The 22,177-nt window shown below is 35.0% G+C and overlaps 1 long non-coding RNA gene across 1 annotated transcript in view; it reads right to left on the bottom strand.

Annotated features, from left to right (window-relative positions):
* Positions 1-22,177, bottom strand: part of LOC130681399 (uncharacterized) — a 57,904-nt gene that overhangs the window by 1,435 nt on the left and 34,292 nt on the right. The window lies entirely within an intron of this gene.

Genomic DNA, 22,177 nt, shown 5'->3' with positions numbered 1-22,177 from the left:
ATTTCTATTGATATTACAAGTATAAATAACTTTTTGGAAAACATGTTGACAATCAAGATTTAAAATCTTAAATAATTTATTCCTTTTAGACTGAGTATCTGTATCCTGAAAATTCATAACCTGAAACCTAGTCCTCAAAATAATGGAATTAGGTGATGGGGCTTTTAGGAGGTGATTAGGTAATGAGGTAGAGGACTCATGCATGTGATTAATACCCTTATGAAAGAGACTGAGGGGGAGGAGGAGCCAAGACAGTGCCATGAGTAGTGAAGCAGAAATCTACTCCCAAAACCATATATATTTTTGAAAATACAACAAATACAACTACGCCTAAAAGAGAGACCAAATTGTACAGTACAACAGCCAGGCTACATCTACATCTGTGAGAACTCAACATCTCACGAAAGGGCTGACACATGTGCCACCTGCCTACAACTACCTCTATCACCATGAAAAGGCAGAAGAATTTGGTCCAGTCCAGAATCACCCAGACAACCCCCTGAGAGAGGGCCTGGGGAGACAGATATAACCAATCTTCCTGAAATAGAATTCAAAATAAAGGTCATAATCATGCTGATGGATCTGCAGAGAGATATGCAAGAGTTGAAGGATCAAATTAGGAGGGAGAATACAGAAATAAAACAATCTCTGGAAGGACTTAATAGCAGACTGGATGAAGTGCAAGAGACCATTAATGGAATAGAAATCAGAGAACAGGAATACAGAGAAGCTGAGGCAGAGAGAGATAAAAGGATCTCCAGAAATGAAAGAATATTGAGAACTGTGTGACCAAAAGGAAAAATATTCACATTATAAGGGTAGCAGAAGAAGAGACAGAAAAAGGGATAGGAAGTGTCTTTGAAGAAATAATTGCTGAAAACTTCCCCGGACTGGGGGAGGAAATGGTCTCTCAGACCATGGAGCCCACAGATCTCCCAACACAAGGGACCCAAGGAGGACAACACCAAGACATAAAATAATTAAAATGGCAAAGATCAAGACAAGGACAGAGTATTAAAGGCAGCCAGAGAGAGAAAAAAGGTCACCTCCAAAGGAAAACCCATCAGGCTATCATCAGACTTCTCAACAGAAACCTTACAGGCCATAAGAGAATGTCATGATATATTTAATGCAATGAAACAGAAGGGCCTTGAACCAAGAATACTGTATCTAGCACGATTATCTTTCAAATAGGAAGGAGAGGTTAAACAATTCTCAGACAAGCAAAAGTTGAGGGAATTTGCCTCCCACAAACCACCTCCAGAGGATATTTTAAAGTTACTTCTCTAGATGGAAGCACTCCTATGGTGAAATAGATGTCACCAGAGAAAATAAAATCACAGCAAAGAAAGCAGAACAACCAAATACTAACTAAAGGCAAAAAATAAAATCAACAATTCACAAAAGCACTCAAAGGAAACACAAGAGTACAGAATAAAACACCTAACATATAAAGAATGGAGCAGGAGGAGTAAGAAGGGAGAGAAATAATCATTAGACTGTGTTTATAATAGCTTAATAAGAGAGTTAAGTTAGATGGTTAGATAGTAAAGAAGCTACACTTGAACCTTTGTTAACCATGAATCTAAAGCCTGCAGTGGCAATAAGTACATATCTTTCAATACTCACCCTAAATGTAAATGGACTGAATGTACCAATAAAAAGACACAGAGTAATAGAATGGATAAAAAAGCAAAACCCATATATAAGTCACTTACAAGAGACTCACCTCAAACCCAAAGACATGCGCAGACTAAAAGTCAAGGAATGGAAAAAGATATTTCATGCAAACAACAGGGAGGGAAAAGCAGGTGTTGCAGTACTAGTATCAGACAAAATAGACTTTAAGACAAAGAAAGTAACAAGAGAGAAGGACATTACATAATGATAAAGGGCTCAGTCCAACAAGGGGATATAACCATTATAAATATATATGCACTCAATACAGGAGCACCAACATATGTGAAAGAAATACTAACAGAATTAAAGGAGGAAATAGAATGCAATGCATTCATTCTAGGGGACTGCAACACACCACTCACTTCAAAGAACAGATCCACCAGATAGAAAATAAGTAAGGACACAGAGGCACTGAAAAACACACTAGAACACAAGGACCTAACAGACATCTACAAAACTCTACACCCAAAGCAACAGGATACACGTTCTTCTCAAGTACACATGGATCATTTTCCAGAATAGACCACATACTAGGCCAAAAAAAGAGCCTCAGTAAATTCAAAATGATTGAAATTCTACCAACCAACTTCTCAGACCAAAAATGTAAACAACTAGAAATAAATAGTATAAAGAAAACAAAAAGACTCACAAACACATGGAGGCTTAACAACATGCTCATAAATAATCAATGGATCAATGACCAAATTAAGATAGAGATCAAGCAATATATGGAGACAAATGATAACAACAGCACAAAGCCCCAACTTTTGGGGGATGCAGAGAAGGCAGTTCTAAGAGGAAAGTATATAGCAATCCAGGCCTGTTTAAAGAAGGAAGAACAATCCCAAATGAACAGTCTAAAGTCACAATTATTGAAATTGGGAAAAGAAAAACAAATAAGGCCCAAAGTCAGCAGAAGTAGGGACATAATAAAGATTAGAGAAGAAATAAATAAAATTGAGAAGAATAAAACATTAGAAAAAATCAATGAAACCAAGAGTTTGTTTTTTGAGAAAAAAAGAAAATAGATAAACCTATAGCCAGACTTATTAAGAGAAAAAGAGAATCTACACTCATCAACAGAATCAGAAACAAGAAAGGAAAAATCATGACAGACCCCACAGAAATACAAAAAATTATTAGAGAATACTAAGAGAATCCATATGCTAACAAGCTGGAAAACCTAGAAGAAATGGACAACTTCCTAGAAAAATACAACTGTCCAAGACTGACCAAGGAAGAAACAGAAAATCTAAACAGACCAATTACCAGCAATGAAATTGAATTGGTAATCAAAAAAACTACCCAAGAGTGAAACCGCTGGGCCAGATGGATTAGATGTTGAATTTTATCAGACATACAGAGAAGACATAATACCCATGCTCCTTAAAGTTTTCCAAAAAAAAATAGAAAAGGATGGAATACTTCCAACTCATTCAATGAAACCAGTATCACTCTAAAATCAAAACCATGCAAGACCCAACCAAAAAAGAAAATTACAGACCAATATCCCTGATGAACATAGATGCAAAAATACTCAACATTAGCAAAACGAATTCAAAAATACATCAAGATGTTCATAAACCATGATCAAGTGGGATTCATCTCAGGGATGCAAGGATGCTACAACATTTGAAAATCCATCAACGTCATCCACCATCAACAAAAGAAGTACAATAGCCACATGATCATCTCCATAGATGCTGAAAAAGCATATGACAAAATTCAACATCCATTCATGATAAAAACTCTCAACAAAATGGGAATAGAGGACAAATACCTCAACATAATAAAGGACATATATGACAAACCCACAGCCAACATCATAAATAACAGTGAGAAGCTGAAAACTTTTCCTCTAAGATCGGGAACAAGACAGGGATGATCACTCTCCCCACTGTTGTTCAACATAGTACTGGAGGTTTTAGCCACAGCAATTAGACAAAACAAAGAGTACTAGGCATCCAGATTGGTAAAGAAGTCAAACTGTCATTATTTGCAGATGACATGATATTGTACATAAAAAACCCTAAAGACTCCACTCCAACACTACTAGAACAAATACCGGAATTCAGCAAAGTTTCAGAATACAAAATTAATACACAGAAATCTGTTTGCTTTCCAATACACTAACAATGAACTAACAGAAAGAGAAATCAGGAAAACAATTCCATTCACAATTGCATCAAAAAGAATAAAATACCTAGGAATAATCGTAACCAAGGAGGTGAAAGACCTATAACCTGAAAACTACAAGACACTCTTAAGAGAAATTAAAGAGGACACTAACAAATGAAAACTCATTCCATGCTCTTAGCTAGGAAGAATTAATATTGTCAAAATGGCCATCCTGCCTAAAGCAATCTACAGATTCAATGCAATCCCTATCAAAATACCAACAGCATTCTTCAACGAACTTGAACAAATAGTTTTAAAATTCATATGGAACCACCAAAGATCCTGAATAGCCAAAGAAATCCTGAGAAGGAAGAATATAGCAGGGGGATCTCACTTCCCAACTTCAAGCTCTACTACAAAGCCACAGTAATTAAGACAATTTGGTACTGGCACAAGAACAGACCCACAGACCAGTGGAAAAGAATAGAAAGTCCAGATATTAACCCAAACATATATGGCCAATTAATATATGATAAAGGAGCTATGGACATACAATGGGGAAATGACAGCCTCTTCAACAGCTGGTGTTGGTAAAACTGGACAGCTACATGTAAGAGAATAAAACTGGATCATTGTCTAACCCCATACACAAAGTAAATTCGACATGGATGAAAGAACTGAATGTAAGTCATGAAACCATAAAACTCTTAGAAAGAAACATAGGCAAAAATCTCTTGGACATAAACATGAGCAACTTCTTCATGAATATATCTCCCTGGACAAGGGAAAAAAAAAACAAAAACAAAAATGAACAAGTGGACTATATCAAGCTGAAAAGCTTCTGTACAGCAAAGGACACCACCAAGAGAACAAAAAGGCATCCTACAGTATGGGAGAATATATTCATAAATGACAGATCCAATAGAAGGTTGACATCCAAAATATATAAAGAGCTCACCCACCTCAACAAACAAAAAGCAAATAATCCAATTAAAAAATGGGCAGAGGAGCTGAGCAGGCAGTTCTCCAAAGAAGAAATTCAGATGTCCAACAGACACATGAAAAGATGCTCCACATCACTAGTTATCAGAGAAATGCAAATTAAAACCACAATGAAATATCACCTCACACCATTAAGGATTGCCACCATCCAAAAGATAAACAACAACAAATGTTGGTGAGGTTGTGGAGAAAGGGGAACCCTCCTATACTGCTGGTGAGAATGTAAATTAGTTCAACCATTGTGGAAAGCAGTATGGAGGGTCCTCAAAAAGCTCAAAATAGGAATACCATTTGATCCATGAGTTCCACTCCTAAGAATTTACCTTAAGAATGCAGCAGCCCAGTTTGAAAAAGGCATATGAACCATGTTTATTGCAGCACTATTTACAATACCTAAGAAATGGAAGCAACTTAAGTGTCCATCAGTAGATGAATGGATAAAGAAGATGTGGTACATATATACAATGGAATATTATTCAGTCATAAGAAGAAAACAAATCCTACCATTTGCAACAACATGGATGGAGCTAGAGGGTATTATGCTTAGTGAAATAAGCCAGATGGAGAAAGACAAGTACCAAATGAACTCTCTCTCATCTGTGGAGTATAAGAACAAAGAAAAGAACTGAAGAAACAAAACAGCAGCAGACACACAGGACCCAAGAATGGACTAACAGTTACCAAAGGGAAAGTGATTGGGGAGGATGTGTGGGAAGGGGGGGAATAAGAGGGGGCAGAAAGAAAGGGGGCATTACGATTAGCATGTATAATATGGGAGGGCACGGGGAGAGCTATACAACACAGAGAAGACAAGTAATGATTCTATAGCATCTTACTATGCTAATGGACAGTGACTGTAATGGGGTATGTGGGGTAACTTGGTGATGGGGGGAGTCTAGTAAACATAATGTTCCTCATGTAATTGTAGATTAATGATACCAAAATAAAATTAAAAAAAAAGATACTGAGAAGCACTTCCATTTTAGCCACTTGATGTTACAACCAGAAGATGGCTGTCTGTGATCCAGGAAGTGAGTTTCACAGATACTGTGTCTGCTAGCACTTCATCTTGGACTTCCCAGACTCTAAAAGCGTGAGAAATAGATTTTTGTTGTTTACAAGCTACTGGTATATAGGGTATTTTGTTACAGGAAACCCAAGTGTACCAAGAGAACAATTTTGACAAATAATTCAAATTTAATAATAATTAATGTAATGTGACACAGGAACTAACATAACTTAAATAAAAAGATGCTTATCTGCAATTGCAAATATACAGGAAAAATCCTTATGTCCAACAATAAGAAAATAGCTCAATGGATCATAGTATACCTAGTTAGACTTGGTTTGCATTCATTAAAATCACAGTTAATAAAGACTGGGTGGTAACATGTGAAACGTACATATAGGTTACTATGAAGCAAAAAAAAAAGTATACAAATTTTATATTCTGTGATTACAATTCTGTGAGAAGGGAAAAACTGAGAGGAACAATTATTCACTTTTGTGCAGTAATCCTGCTTCTGTAGTGGTCTTATGAGTAGTTTTGTTTTTATGTTTGATTGCTTCCATATTTTATGTAATGTGATGATATTTTTATAGTGAAAAAATAATTATTTTTTGACATAAAAATGCCCTTAGAAATTTAAGGTTAAGAAGTAGTTCTATTTTACTTTAATATTTGTTTTTAGTTTCCTATCATTTGAATTATTCCATACATCATCTTTTAAAAACATATAATGGAATAATTCTTTCTCTTTCTATCTGGAACTTTATCATGTCACAACTCTGGATTAATGATTTTCTTTTAAAATAACTTTATTGGTTTATGCATTTGATTAATCTATCTTTGACACTATAAATGCACTAGAAAGGAACCCAGGGAGCATTCTTAAGATGATATATCACACTCAGCCTCAACAATTTGCAAACCCAGCAAGTTAAACTACTAAAGAAAAATTAATAAATGTAGGAGTTGAATTATTTTCTTCTTCATGTTACCCTTGCTAATTTAAAAATTGAATTGTGATGGAAGTAAATTTTGCTTCCTTTTACCTGAATAATTCAAAGAGGAATTGATGAGAAGACATTTTCATTAATCAGATATCCTCATTTTTCAAAGTCCTGCCAGTTTTCTTTCAATTTCCCATTGAATATAGTATATATTTGCAATTTCTAATAAAAGTAACCCATAATATTTTCCATTTGTATTGCTGTAGAGTTATTTCCAAATGATAGTAGCATATAGCTATTTATTACTCTAGGAAATACTATTAGTAATGTTTAATTCACAGAAATATTTGTTTTTCTTTCAATGTTATTTTTAGCATAAAAGCATGTTTATTTCAAATGATTGCTAGGTCAGGAAAAATATGTCATATTTTATCAATGAAATTTGATAGAAGCAGGCCCCTTGGAAAAAAATATATACATATATAAATCTAAAACAAAACAAATACATACACACACACACTTGAAATTTGATGAAGAGTATATATTCTTCCAGGTAGTTTTTTCCATCAGATTTTATACATATAATTTTTTTCTGACTTTTCATGCATTTGATATAAAGATGTGTGTATTTTATAAGATACATATATTGAATGCATATGTGTCACTGGTGTTTGAACATTAGTATACCAAAATACATTCACATCTTTAAGGCAGAAAGTAGTTTATTTGTGAAGATATTCAGTATAATATATATTTTATAATTTATTTAAGCCTTTATCAATTTCATGATCATTAAATATAATAATCTTAATTTAACATATATATCAAAGAATGGAAATAGGTTGGTATAGTCATTGAGCAGAGCAATTTGGAAATACTGTGTGTGTTATTTACTTATATATGAATATACTCTTGAATAATACCCTAAAGAAATATTCACATACTCATAAAGTAGTCCTATGTGAAGATATTTACAGCGGTTTTTATGGTGGTAGCTATGTGGGTTTCAACCATGCAATACATGTATTTAGTTGAATCAGTCAACTTAATGCATTCAATACCATGGATATAATTTAATTGCTGAATGAAAACAAACAAAAATGAACTGAATGAAATATATGGATTGATATCACTGATTCTGATTTAAAATAGATATTAACCAAACAACCCAAAGGGACAGTGAAAAATCTGTAGGAAATGGGGACATAAAGAAATGATATAGAAACTAGAAGAAGTCCTGCGTATTGCAATTGAACTGAAATTACAGTTAGCGAAACCTCTTTCAAAGGCCCTGATGGAATCCTAAGTGAATCTGTTAATCCAAATAGATTCAACAGAGAAATGTGACAAATATTGCATTACATTGTCAATAAATTTCTTAACTACATTTACCATCAGTTATTCCTTATCTGCCGAGAAATTCTCTTGCAATACAAGCTTTCTAATGAAAGCATTTTCAAAACATGTTTTAACTGAGATAAATAAAGTGACCTTTGAACTGCAGTCCTCCAAATTCAATGGGATCTCTCCCTGGGTACAAAGGACAAAATTAAATTTCAGAGGACTCTTTTGGTTGGTTTCTTGTCCTCTGCCACCACAAATATTACCTTAATCAGTTAGCAGTGGTGTTTCCTCAACCTGTGGGGGATAAGAAGGATGCAGAATTGGGTGTACAGTTTCCTTTCAAGGTTGTGTAAAGGCACTTGCGGGTTAAATTTTCTTAAAACTGTGCCTGGGGAGACACACACTTTGGCCTATTGAGCAGACTAGGTAACAGTGGCAGTATTGGGGTTGGCATGCTAAAAAAAGTCATATGAGGGACAAATAATCTTCATGTACACCCAGCAGTATTACCAGCCCATAGACATAGCCACTGGAAAATAAAAATCTCTTTAATAACTGAAAACAAAGACAATTGGTTTTATAGATTTGCCATAATTAGAGAGGAGAAAAGCAAACAGACTACGCATAAAAGAATGGTGGTTTGTTAAAGTATGTCTATAAAAAAGGTGCAGTATTTGTTATCCTTTGAGATATCTAATATCAAATTAAAAACCATAAGATCCAGAAACCTTGATGAACAAGATTTGTCTTTCTTACTTCTTAGTCTTTATTCCCTCTTTATGTCTCAAGGGGAAAAAAGTGAATTTGATGTTGTTTCTTTCCAGATCTACCACTTTGAATGTAAATTATATTATTGTGTTATAACTTTTGCATTAAAAAAGATAGCATATCTAAACCTTGCTGGGGGTTATAAACTTTTCTTTTTTGCTCTAGTGTCCCCCCTATTGGTTGAAGGAAAAAGGATAAGGTCTATATTCGAAGACTAAGTTAAATCTCAGATGACACTTGAGGAGAATTTAGAAATTGCTTGAGTAAGAAGAGATGTCTCCACAATGTAATCACTGCAGAGACTCTTAATCTATTTTATTCAGGTAGATAAGGGCATTTAATTTTTTCACAATATTTTAGCTTCTGCCAAATATATCTGTAATACTTGGAAGCTACATTTAAGAGACTTAGTGGCTATTGCCTTGCTGGGACCTATTTGTCACCTGGGGAGATGATACTTAGTTTCTACCCAGCAGGGAAAATAACAACAGCAATAAGAGTAAACCCCCGCTGCTAATCTCAAAACACACTTTATCCAGGATTACAGTTTACGAGTCACAAAATTGCTTAACACCTGGGAAGGCAACATAATCTCCTTTAGTGCATGCCCCAGGACAGAACTGCCTAAGACCTCTGGCCTCTCCTCAGCAATTGGAGTCCTTTGGAAAATTATTCATATTTATAAATATTTTGGATTAGAGAGCACTAACTAAAGAATACCCATTTCTAAGAAGGAGGATGAAAGATGTTCTGTTAATTATTTGTCCACCTTAGTTTTCCTGTAGTGCATAAAATATGACTGCTAAGTAGTGGTGAAATTCTGAGATAAAAAGTATGAGAAGAACAGAAATCATCCTATCCAAAATTCCACCATTATTTTTATAAAATATGTTAAAACACAAAGTAAAATCAATATATCTGTTCTTAAAAATTGTTTTTTAAACTTTCTAAATCCACTTCAAAAACAAGGTCTGTGTTATATTCTTTCCTACAGTAACCTGAAAGCCATCCCTTGGCCGGGAAATGGGACCGTTTTGATTGACTCAGGTAGGCTCAACTGTATTCTGCTCCTGGAACCAGAATGGCAGCTAATAAAGATGTGATGAATGGTGACAAAATAACCACAAAGTTTTCCACAAGATGCTATCTTGGCAGAAATGTTCTGCTTCTCTTTCTTTTGTTCATTCATACATTCAGGATGTAACATGATGTAGCAGATTGTATTTTCCAATCATCAGCATTTCAATGGCAAGATGACCCTACTTTTTTTGCAATATTTTAAGCAATATTTGCTTACTTTTGTGGTCTAAGCCAAAAAAGGCTCAAATATATACTTTCCCCTCCTCTATGTGAGATTAAAATGATGGAGAAACATAATTTAAGAAACCTTTGCTAAAATTTCATTCAGCAAAGATTGATTTTACAACATGCCAGTGAGAGATTTTTCATGATGTTACAGTATATGCAGAGAAAATGACAGCCTCTGCCGCCAAAGAAAATGACAGTATGCAGTAAAATTGTTCCCAAAGCAGTGTCAAAAGATGTTTAAAATGGAATGTTAAAATAGTAAAGTGAGGGAGTGACTGCTTCATACTGAGAGAATCAGGGAAGACTAGGCAGGTTCTGATATTGTAGCTGGGCTTTAAAATCTTGTTATGATCTGCACATATGAATATGGCTGAAGGACATTGGAGTCAGAAATTATGCAAGCAGGTCATAAAAGAAGAAAGCGCTGCTGGGCATGTTGCGGTATTGCCAATAGGGTGTATGAAAAGGTAGTAATAAAAGGCAGAGATGACTACAAGTTGGAAGATCTGAATGAGTAAAAGATTATGGTACTAATAAAAATGTAAAATTCATCTTCAGGAACTGGCTTGTGGAAAAAGATGATGAGTTCAGGTTAAGTCTGTGGGGTTTGAGATGCAGACTGGATATCAGGTGGACAGAGCCTTGCTGGGAATTGGAAATGCAGAATTACAACTGAAGAGACTGGTTGTAGATAGAGATATAGATCTATTTGTAGATAGACTTATAGATCTATTTAGAGATAGGTAGATGAGAGATAAACACACGAGGATATATATTAAAAACACAGGTTAGATACAATAGTTAAAGGAGATTTTTGGAAAATAAGGAAGGTCAAAAAGACAAGATCATTTTGTCTCCAATATTTACTTACAAACCCATTTTCTAACCAGACGTCCTGAAAAGGCAACCAGCAAGATAAACTGAGTTTGAAGCAGTATTTTGTTTAGCTAGCATAGTTTTTAAAAAGCCAAAATTTGACTAACTTTAAATGTCTTGAACACTCCATTTATCTAGTTGCCTATAAATCATCCTTCATTCCAGCTACTTTACAAATTTATGATTCTTTCCTGCTACTTGATGTAACCAGAGCTCAAAACTCCCTCTTGTAACCATTTTTTTGTATTAATTGCTTACTGCAAATGCTTTGGAAATATATTCACTCATTTATTACTTTGCAAAAGCATGAACATGTAGGGTCTACGTTACCAGTTCAGAGTATATGAAAATGGCTACAGTGTAACAAAGAAATAAGACAAATATACATATTACCACAGCACAAAGAAGTAATGAGAGTAACTCAGTGGTGAAAGATCATTTTCTTTCGGTCCTACTGATACCTTTATAAAATGGAAATCAGTTATAAGAAAAATGAAATGAGTTTAAACAGGCATATAAAATAGAAGAACTACTTTTTGTTATTGGAGTCAACAAACATAAAATTACATTTCAATAAATACAATTTGAACAAACCTGACAGGAAAAAGGAAAACAAAGTAAAACCTGTATCATATCTGAACTGGTATGTTTTGTTTAATAACAATCAAAGCACAAAACCAATCTACAGCGATACATCAGTAGGGATGAAAGAAAATATTTTAAAGCAAATATGGTAAGGTTACTATTAATCAATTTCAAATTTATCTAAAATGAAATGTATGATGTATTTCAATCTTTTTTTGGAAGTAGTTTCACAATTTATCCAGAAAAGTTAGGATTAAATTTAAATCTTTCAATGAAATAAATTGATTCTTCAGATCATAAATTTCTAATATGTGGATGCTCCTGTTTAAGTTTGAAAATAATGAAAAATATTGTATTAAATAGAAAACGTTTAGGGTTCACCATTTACTTCTTTGATTATTATGGTCATTTGTAGACTATCTCAATAATGTCATAAAAATATGAAGAAACCCTGGTCTTTCAAACATCTGATTTTATTTCTGCCTTTTGATCTTTGCTTTTGAAAATCATGTTGTCTTCCTTTCATGAATGAAGGTTATAAATTCATTTAAATTATTGACTATATCCAACTAACAAGCAAGTCCAATTGTCTAGTTGATATATCTGAACTGGTTTGTTTTGTTCAAATTTGGGACCAAACTCATCTATTTTTATACAGGAGATTCATGCCAGAAATTTCTCCTTAGTAACCACAGTACCTAAGCATGTAATAATAGTTATGAAGGGTCATATATTAGTTAATCATGTCATAAAAAGAAAAGTCCAAATTTAATATGATATTTGCTTTGCAGTTTGCTAGATTCTTCTTGAATTCAGCTGATGTTTTGTTTTGTTTGTTTTTATCATGACTTTCTTGATCAAGGAAGAGATATATTAATTGCTTTGAATTTTCAGCAAGTTTCTTGAACTGGTAACTACCCAGAATATTTTCTTACCATTGCAGCTGCATTATCAGAATATTTTCATTCACAAAATTTACACTCCAAACACTTGTTGGTAATGTAAGCTTTCATTATATAGGTCAGAGATAGTTGTGTTTGTTGGCACTACAATGAGGAAAAACTAATTTTTTCTCTGTAAACACCATCATACCTAAGTTGCATAATTACCAAGTACTTTGTTAAGTTTGTTTGTCCTGTATATCACTCTCTCATGTTATTAGACAGCTCCTGAATTGAGCTACAAACTCATTGGAAAGTAGGACTTGAATTAGCCTCTTTGCCACAGTCATTATCAAACATTTCCAGGAATATTTCTTTGATACAATTTCCTAGTAATGTCTCAGCAATTGTATATATATATATATATATATATATATATATATATATATATATATATATATATATATATATATTCCTTCTTAGCAAAGAAAAGTGTTACTTTATAAGAAAACTTCAAAGCATTAATATTACATGTTAAGTAGTGAAGATATGCTTCTGACAGATTTTCAGCATTCATTCTTTCAATAAATCCACTGGCTTTAAGTCTATTTGTATATTTTGTATCTAAATACTACCTCAGATCTGATGATTCTATTGCACAATTAGCTAGTACCTCCTGCAAATAACAGTTTTAGCATTTCATTATAAGTTATGACTACAAAAATGATACTTAGCTATATGAGGAAAAAACCTTCCAATTAAAACTAGCATGAACTACTTTGGTCTTCATTTATTAGAATCATTTTCATTATCATTAGTTGGTTTACTTCTATTACATTCATAAGGACTGTGTCTTTCCTCTGAATGAAAAGTTTTGAGAAGTTTCTTACCATCAGTAAATTTGGGCTAAAAACAATAATACAATTTTGCTTCCCTATTCAGCTCATAATGTTAAAACACACATTTAAAAACAATAACTTGATTAAAATAAAATAATTAGAAAAAAATGCGTTAAAAAAACAAGTTGCTTACTCTTCTCATATTACAGTTTTAAGTAAATGTATATAATCTAACATTAAAACATCACTCATATACTATAAGGTAGTCCTGTGCACATAACTGGACCTCATCTCACACCACATGCGACATCATCTTGTCAATAAGAAAATCCACTAATTCCATGACTGAATATTTTCCACCAATTTTACATAAAAGTTCCTAAATATTATCAATGATGATGCTTACTGTGGACAGGTAAATAGCAAATTATGGACTCAGTCTAACCCATGGCTCAAAAACTGCAAATGAGGAAAGATTATATTCAGTAAAATCAGCTTCAGTTGTTGACTATTTATCAAAAAGGAAATTATTGAATACAATTACTTAAGCTAGGCACTGAGGGATGGTATGGATTTTTACATCATATGATAAAGGTCATTTAGATCAAGAATCACATGAGAAAAATTATAGAGATGGTAGTGATAAACATATTCTGTGTAGAATAAAATAATCTAAGAAAGAGATAGAGATAGTACTGTAAAACATACATCTTATATTTTCTCCTTTTTCATAGGCAATGGATAAATACTGTAGTCTTCTGAGGATAGGATACAGTTTGTTATGTCATGAGTATGATTAATGGATATAAATAAGACATAATCAGTACAGAAATCAGAAGTCCTCCCAAATGGCCAGCAATTGATGTATAAAAAGGTTGATATTGACATAAAAATGAAGAGATGATGCAAGAAAGTTTATATAAGTAAAATCAGCTTCAGCTGGTGACTGTTTATCAGTAGGCATTCCATTTCTAAACAAATGATTCCAACTTTGATATTTAAGCGAAGAGGGAATTATGAAATGAATAGAGTTCAACAGATAGAGATAGAGAAACAGGTTCAAATGTATAAATAAAGTGAGGCCATGAATTCTTACAGGCCCTCAAAAAATAAACCAAATTCACACCATACTACTAATTCACTTAATGTGATCAAACAATTTCACAGTATTGCTATGAATATGAAATGGATAAGCAACACAAATTTACTCAATGTATGAAACATAACTGGTCCTCAGTAAGTGTAAATCTGAATCTATTAGTACTTATTCAATAGTACAGAATTTATTCAGTCTGAAAATAATCCAGTCCCTTTAAGATTCCTTTAATTTCACCTTCACTAGTGAAGATTCCTTTAAAGAGTATTTTAACAAATCTCTGTATTTGATCTATTCCAGGTATAAATCACTGATTTAACATAAATTTACTTAAATTTACATCTTAGCCATTTCTGATGTAATAAATTACAATCATACAAAGAACTGGGGATCTTGACATAAAAAGGATAAAGACATCCATTTCAACTAATGTGTGAAAGACTTGCATTTTGATAAACAAAGGTGAATTATTTCATGAGATACTGGGAAATGAAGTGGGTCATATACATATACAATAAAAACTGCTTTTACAAACTATTATTCTGTAAAATAAATAAAAAAGGTTATTTTTCTTAAATAAAAAGTATACTAAGTAATTTCATCCAAAAAAACATCATTCTTTGTCAATTAAAAGTCACTTAACAGACACTTCTGATGAAAAAATATGCATATGGGGAGATTCCCTGGAAGATGGCGGCGTGAGTAGAGCAGCGGAAATCTCCTCCCAAAACAACATATATCTATGAAAATATAACAAACACAAGCCTTCCTAGAATAAAGACCAGAGGACACAGGACAATATCCAGACCACATCCGCACCTGAGAGAACCCAGCAACTCGCGAAGTGGGAGAGGAGGGCCACAAACCAACAAGAAAGGAAGTCCTTCCAGCTGTCACTCATCCCAGCTCTGCAAACTATTCCTATCAACATGAAAAGGCAAAGCTACAGGCAGACAAAGATCACAGAGACAACACCAGAGAAGGAGACAGACCTACCCAGTCTTCCTGACAAAGAATTCAAAATAAGAATCATAAACATGCTGACAGAGATGCAGAGAAATACGCAAGAGAAATGGGATGAAGTCCGGAGGGAGATCACAGATGCCAGAAAGGAGATCGCAGAAATGAAACAAACTCTGGAAGGGTTTATAAGCAGAATGGATAGAATGCAAGAGGCCATTGATGGAATTGAAATCAGAGAACAGGAACGCATAGAAGCTGACATAGAGAAAGATAAAAGGATCTCCAGGAATGAAACAATATTAAGAGAACTGTGTGACCAATCTAAAAGGAACAATATCCATATTATAGGGGTCCCAGAAGAAGAAGAGAGAGGAAAATAGATGGAAAGTATCTTAGAAGAAATAATTGCTGAAAACTTCCCCACACTGGGGGAGGAAATAATCGAACAGACCACGGAAACACACAGAACCCCCAACAGAAAGGATCCAAGAAGGTCAACACCAAGACACATAATAATTAAAATGGCAAAGATCAAGGACAAGGAAAGAGTGTTAAAGGCAGCTAGAGAGAAAAAGATCACCTATAAAGGGAAACCCATCAGGCTAACATCAGATTTCTCAACAGAAACCCTACAGGCCAGAAGAGAATGGCATGATATATTTAATACAATGAAACAGAAGGGCCTTGAACCAAGGATACTGTATCCAGCACGACTATCATTCAAATATGATGGTGGGATTAAACAATTCCCAGACAAGCAAAAGCTGAGGGAATTTGCTTTCCACAAACCACCTCTACAGAACATCTTACAGGGACTGCTCTAGATGGGAGCACTCCTAGAAAGAGCACAGCACAAAACACCCAACATATGAAGAATCGAGGAGGAGGAACAAGAAGGGAGAGAAGAAAAGAATCTCCAGACAGTGTATATAACAGCTCAATAAGGGAGCTAAGTTAGTCAGTAAGATACTAAAGAGGCTAACCTTGAACCTTTGGTAACCACGAATTTAAAGCCTGCAATGGCAATAAGTACATATCTTTCAATAGTCACCCTAAATGTTAATGGATTGAATGCACCAATCAAAAGACACAGAGTAACAGAATGGATAAAAAAGCAAGACCCATCTATATGCTGCTTACAAGAAACTCACCTCAAACCCAAAGACATGTACAGACTAAAAGTCAAGGGATGGAAAAACATATTTCAAGCAAACAACAGTGAGAAGAAAGCAGGGGTTGCAGTACTAATATCAGACAAAATAGACTTCAAAACAAAGAAAGTAACAAGAGATAGAGAAGGACACTACATAATGACAAAGGGCTCAGTCAAACAAGAGGATAATACCATTCTAAATATATATGCACCCAACAGAGGAGCACCAGCATATGTGAAACAAATACTAACAGAACTAAAGAGGGATATAGACTGCAATGCGTTCATTCTAGGAGACTTCAACACACCACTCACCCCAAAGGATAGATCCACTGGGCAGAAAATAAGTAAGGACATGGAAGCACTGAACAACACAGTAGAGCAGATGGACCTAATAGACATCTATAGAACTCTACATCCAAAAGCAACAGGATATACATTCTTCTCAAGTGCACATGGAACATTCTCCAGAATAGACCACATACTAGGCCACAAAAAGAGCCTCAGAAAATTCCAAAAGATTGAAATCCTACCAACCAACTTTTCAGACCACAAAGGCATAAAACTAGAAATAAACAGTACAAAGAAAGCAAGGAGGCTCACAAACACATGGAGGCTTAACAACACGCTCCTAAATAATCAATGGATCAATGACCAAATCAAAATGGAGATTCAGCAATATATGGAAACAAATGACAACAACACTAAGCCCCAACTTCTGTGGGACACAGCAAAAGCAGTCTTAAGAGGAAAGTATATAGCAATCCAAGCATATTTAAAAAAGGAAGAACAATCCCAAATGAATGGTCTAATGTCACAATTATCGAAATTGGAAAAAGAAGAACAGATGAGGCCTAAGGTCAGCAGAAGGAGGGACATAATAAAGATCAGAGAAGAAATAAATAAAATTGAGAAGAATAAAACAATAGCAAAAATCAATGAAACCAAGAGCTGGTTCTTCGAGAAAATAAACAAAATAGATAAGCCTCTAGACAGACTTATTAAGAAGAAAAGAGAGTCAACACAAATCAACAGATTCAGAAACGAGAAAGGAAAAATCACGATGGCCCCCACAGAAATACAAAGAATTATTAGAGAGTACTATGAAAACCTATATGCTAACAAGCTGGGAAACCTAGGAGAAATGGACAACTTCCTAGAAAAATACAACCTTCCACGATTGACCCAGAAAGAAACAGAAAATCTAAACAGACCAATTACCAGCAACGAAATTGAAGCGGTAATCAAAAAACTACCAAAGAACAAAACCACCGGGCCAGATGGATTTACCTCGGAATTTTATCAGACATACAGGGAAGACATAATACCCATTCTCCTTAGAGTTTTCCAAAAAATAGAGGAGGAGGGGATACTCCCAAACTCATTCTATGAAGCTAAAATCACCCTAATACCAAAACCAGGCAAAGACCCCACCAAAAAAGAAAACTACAGACCAATATCCCTGATGAACGTAGATGCAAAAATACTCAACAAAATATTAGCAAACCGAATTCAAAAATACATCAAAAGGATCATACACCATGACCAAGTGGGATTCATCCCAGGGATGCAAGGATGGTACAACATTCGAAAGTCCATCAACATCATCCACCACATCAACAAAAAGAAAGACAAAAACCACATGATCATCTCCATAGATGCTGAAAAAGCATTTGACAAAGTTCAACATCCATTCATGATAAAAACTCTCAGCAAAATGGGAATAGAGGGCAAGTACCTCAACATAATAAAGGCCATCTATGATAAACCCACAGCCAACATTATATTGAACAGTGAGAAGCTGAAAGCATTTCCTCTGAAATCGGGAACTAGACAGGGATGCCCACTCTCTCCACTGTTATTTAACATAGTACTGGAGGTCCTAGCCATGGCAATCAGACAAAACAAAGAAATACAAGGAATCCAGATTGGTAAAGAAGAAGTTAAACTGTCACTATTTGCAGATGACATGATACTGTACATAAAAAACCCTAAAGACTCCACCCCAAAACTACTAGAACTGATATCGGAATACAGCAAAGTTGCAGGATACAAAATCAACACACAGAAATCTGTGGCTTTCCTATATACTAACAATGAACCAACAGAAATAGAAATCAGGAAAACAACTCCATTCACAATTGCATCAAAAAAATAAAATACCTAGGAATAAACCTAACCAAAGAAGTGAAAGACTTATACTCTGAAAACTACAAGTCACTCTTAAGAGAAATTAAAGGGGACACTAACAGATGGAAACTCATCCCATGCTCGTGGCTAGGAAGAATTAATATAATCAAAATGGCTATCTTGCCCAAAGCAATATACAGATTTGATGCAATCCCTATGAAACTACCAGCAACATTCTTCAATGAACTGGAACAAATAATTCAAAAATTCATATGGAACCACCAAAGACCCCGAATAGCCAAAGCAATCCTGAGAAAGAAGAATAAAGTAGGGGGCATCTCACTCCCCAACTTCAAGCTCTACTATAAAGCCATAGTAATCAAGACAATTTGGTACTGACACAAGAGCAGAGCCACAGACCAATGGAACAGACTAGAGAATCCAGACATTAACCCAGACATATATGGTCAATTAATATTTGATAAAGGAGCCATGGACATACAATGGCGAAATGACAGTCTCTTCAACAGGTGGTGCTGGCAAAACTGGACAGCTACATGTAGGAGAATGAAACTGGACCATTGTCTAACCCCATATACAAAAGTAAACTCAAAATGGATCAAAGACCTGAATGTAAGTCATGAAACCATTAAACTCTTGGAAGAAAACATAGGCAAAAACCTCTTAGACATAAACATGAGTGACCTCTTCTTGAACATATCTCCCCAAGCAAGGAAAACAACAGCAAAAATGAGTAAGTGGGACTATATTAAGCTGAAAAGCTTCTGTACAGCAAAAGACACCATCAATAGAACAAAAAGGATCCATACAGTATGGGAGAATATATTTGAAAATGACACATCTGATAAAGGCTTGACGTCCAGAATATATAAAGAGCTTACACGCCTCAACAAACAAAAAACAAATAACCCAATTAAAAAATAGGCAGAGGAACTGAACAGACAGTTCTCCAAAAAAGAAATACAGATGGCCTACAGACACATGAAAAGATGCTCCACATCGCTAATTATCAGAGAAATGCAAATTAAAACTACAATGAGGTATCACCTCACACCAGCAAGGATGGCTGCCATCCAAAAGACAAACAACAACAAATGTTGGCGAGGCTGTGGAGAAAGGGGAACCCTCCTACACTGCTGGTGGGAATGTAAGTTAGTTCAACCATTGTGGAAAGCAGTATGGAGGTACATCAAAATGCTCAAAACAGACTTACCATTTGACCCAGGAATTGCACTCCTAGGAATTTACCCTAAGAATGCAGCAATCAAGTATGAGAAAGATCAGTGCACCCCTATGTTTATCGCAGCACTATTTACAATAGCCAAGAATTGGAAGCAACCTAAATGTCCATCGATAGATGAATGGATAAAGAAGATGTGGTACATATACACAATGGAATACTACTCAGCCATAAGAAAAGGGCAAATCCATTCATTTGCAGCAACATGGATGGAGCTGGAGGGTATTATGCTCAGTGAAACAAGCCAAGCGGAGAAAGAGAAATACCAAATGATTTCACTCATCTGTGGAGTATAAGAACAAAGGAAAAACTGAAGGAACAAAACAGCAGCAGGATCACAGAACTCAAGAATGGACTAACAGGTACCAAAGGGAAAGGGACTGGGGAGGATGGGTGGGTAGGGAGGGAGAAGTGGGGGGAGAAGTAGGGGGGTATTAAGATTAGCATGTATGGGGGGGTAGGAGAAAAGGGAGGGCTGTACAACACAGAGAAGGCAAGTAGTGATTCTACAACATTTTGCTATGCTGATGGACAGTGACTGTAAAGGGGTTTATAGGGGACACCTGATATAGGGGAGAGCCTAGTAAACATAATATTCGTCATGTAAGTGTAGATTAGTGATACCAAAAACAAAACAAAACAAAACAAACAAACAAAAAAAAAAAAAGGGCAGTTCCTGTGTGGTAACCTCCAATGAGTTCTACACAAGGATATAAAGGGCATATACAAGTGTAGGCAAAGGGTCTGTTTGCTTTTATACAGAAATCAAAGCCTAATTGGGCTACCCTGAAAATGAACTAAGATATGATATGAAAGAGAACTTCCAACATCAGCACTCTCTGGAAGACTCATGACAGAAGATGGTCATCAAGAAATCCCAACAAAGATCAACACACTGCTACAGCTGTAGATGCACTCATCCCACCAGCTCCTGGACTTGTCATGGGAATGAAGGAGATATCTAAGCTGGCCTGTGCATACAGTGAAACAACAAATTTGACTGGATCTGTACTGTTGGAACTCAACCAAGAATTAGGAGAAGTGCAAATTGTAGCGCTCCAAAATCTTACAACTACAGACTATTTACTGTTAAAAGAACATAAGGGATGTGAACATTCCCCAGGAATGGGTTGTTTTAATTTGTCTGATTTCTCTCAGACTGTTCAAGTTCAATTGGACAATATCCACCATATCATAGATAAGTTTTCACAAATGCCTAAGGTGCCTAACTGGTTTTCTTGGTTTCACTGGAGATGGCTGGTAATTACAGATATGCTTTGGTTATGTAACTATACTCCTATTATGTTAATGTGTGTGCGCAATTTAAGTAGTAGCTTAAAACCTATACATGCTGAAGTTACTCTACAAGAAGATATGTCAAAGAAATAATCAATCTTCCCATGTTTTCTTCTGCCTGCTACTTCTATAGCTTTTCTTCTTCCTTCCTAATTACAACCCTTAAATAGAATTCGTGCCTCTTATCAAATTTACCGAGTATCATAATTCTTCCAAGTGGTAAAGATACCTCAAGACAAATGCTGGGCATAGAAGCTACAGGGCATAAATATGCAAAGAAATAAAAAGCTAACCTTTTCAAACAATAAGGCTTCTCTCTCACTTACCAACTTTACATTTCCCTGTATGGCCCTGGAAGATGACTGGTTAGCCAGAGACGGGTAAGATTCCTCAAGGGAGGAACAACCTAAGACAGGCACAGTCGCAGGGGGGCCATCAGGTGAGAAATTGGGGATCAACAGAGGTGAGGCTTAGAACCTCACCCCCCCTGTTCTGAGAGAAATCTTCTGCATACGTGGATGTTTATTGCCCTTGTCTAGCTTGGATTAACACATAGTCTACAGGCACACACCTTATCATCTACATTTGCTCTCTTACAACACTAAACTATGTTTTCTATCTTTATCTTGTATCTACCTACCACTTCAGCATTTTATTAAAAATAATAATAATAATAAAAAAAATATGCATATGGTTCTATTTTCTAAACAATCTATTTCTGATAAAAAAATTAATATATCAGCCATAATATTTACCTGTGCAAACATATGATTTCATCTTTGAAATCACTTTGCTGGTTTAACATGATGACTATTTCTTTTACAAAGACTGTTTATTTAATTTCAGACATAAGTGATTCACGTTTTTATCTTCTGCTTCTAGTTTCTGGATATTGGATCTTTTGAAATGCTTATTAACAGTATT

Source organism: Manis pentadactyla, chromosome 17, assembly GCF_030020395.1.
Source record: "Manis pentadactyla isolate mManPen7 chromosome 17, mManPen7.hap1, whole genome shotgun sequence".
Taxonomy (NCBI): Eukaryota; Metazoa; Chordata; class Mammalia; order Pholidota; family Manidae; genus Manis; species Manis pentadactyla.
Note: the sequence above shows the minus strand (reverse complement) of the source record. Positions and strands in the feature narration are given on the sequence as shown.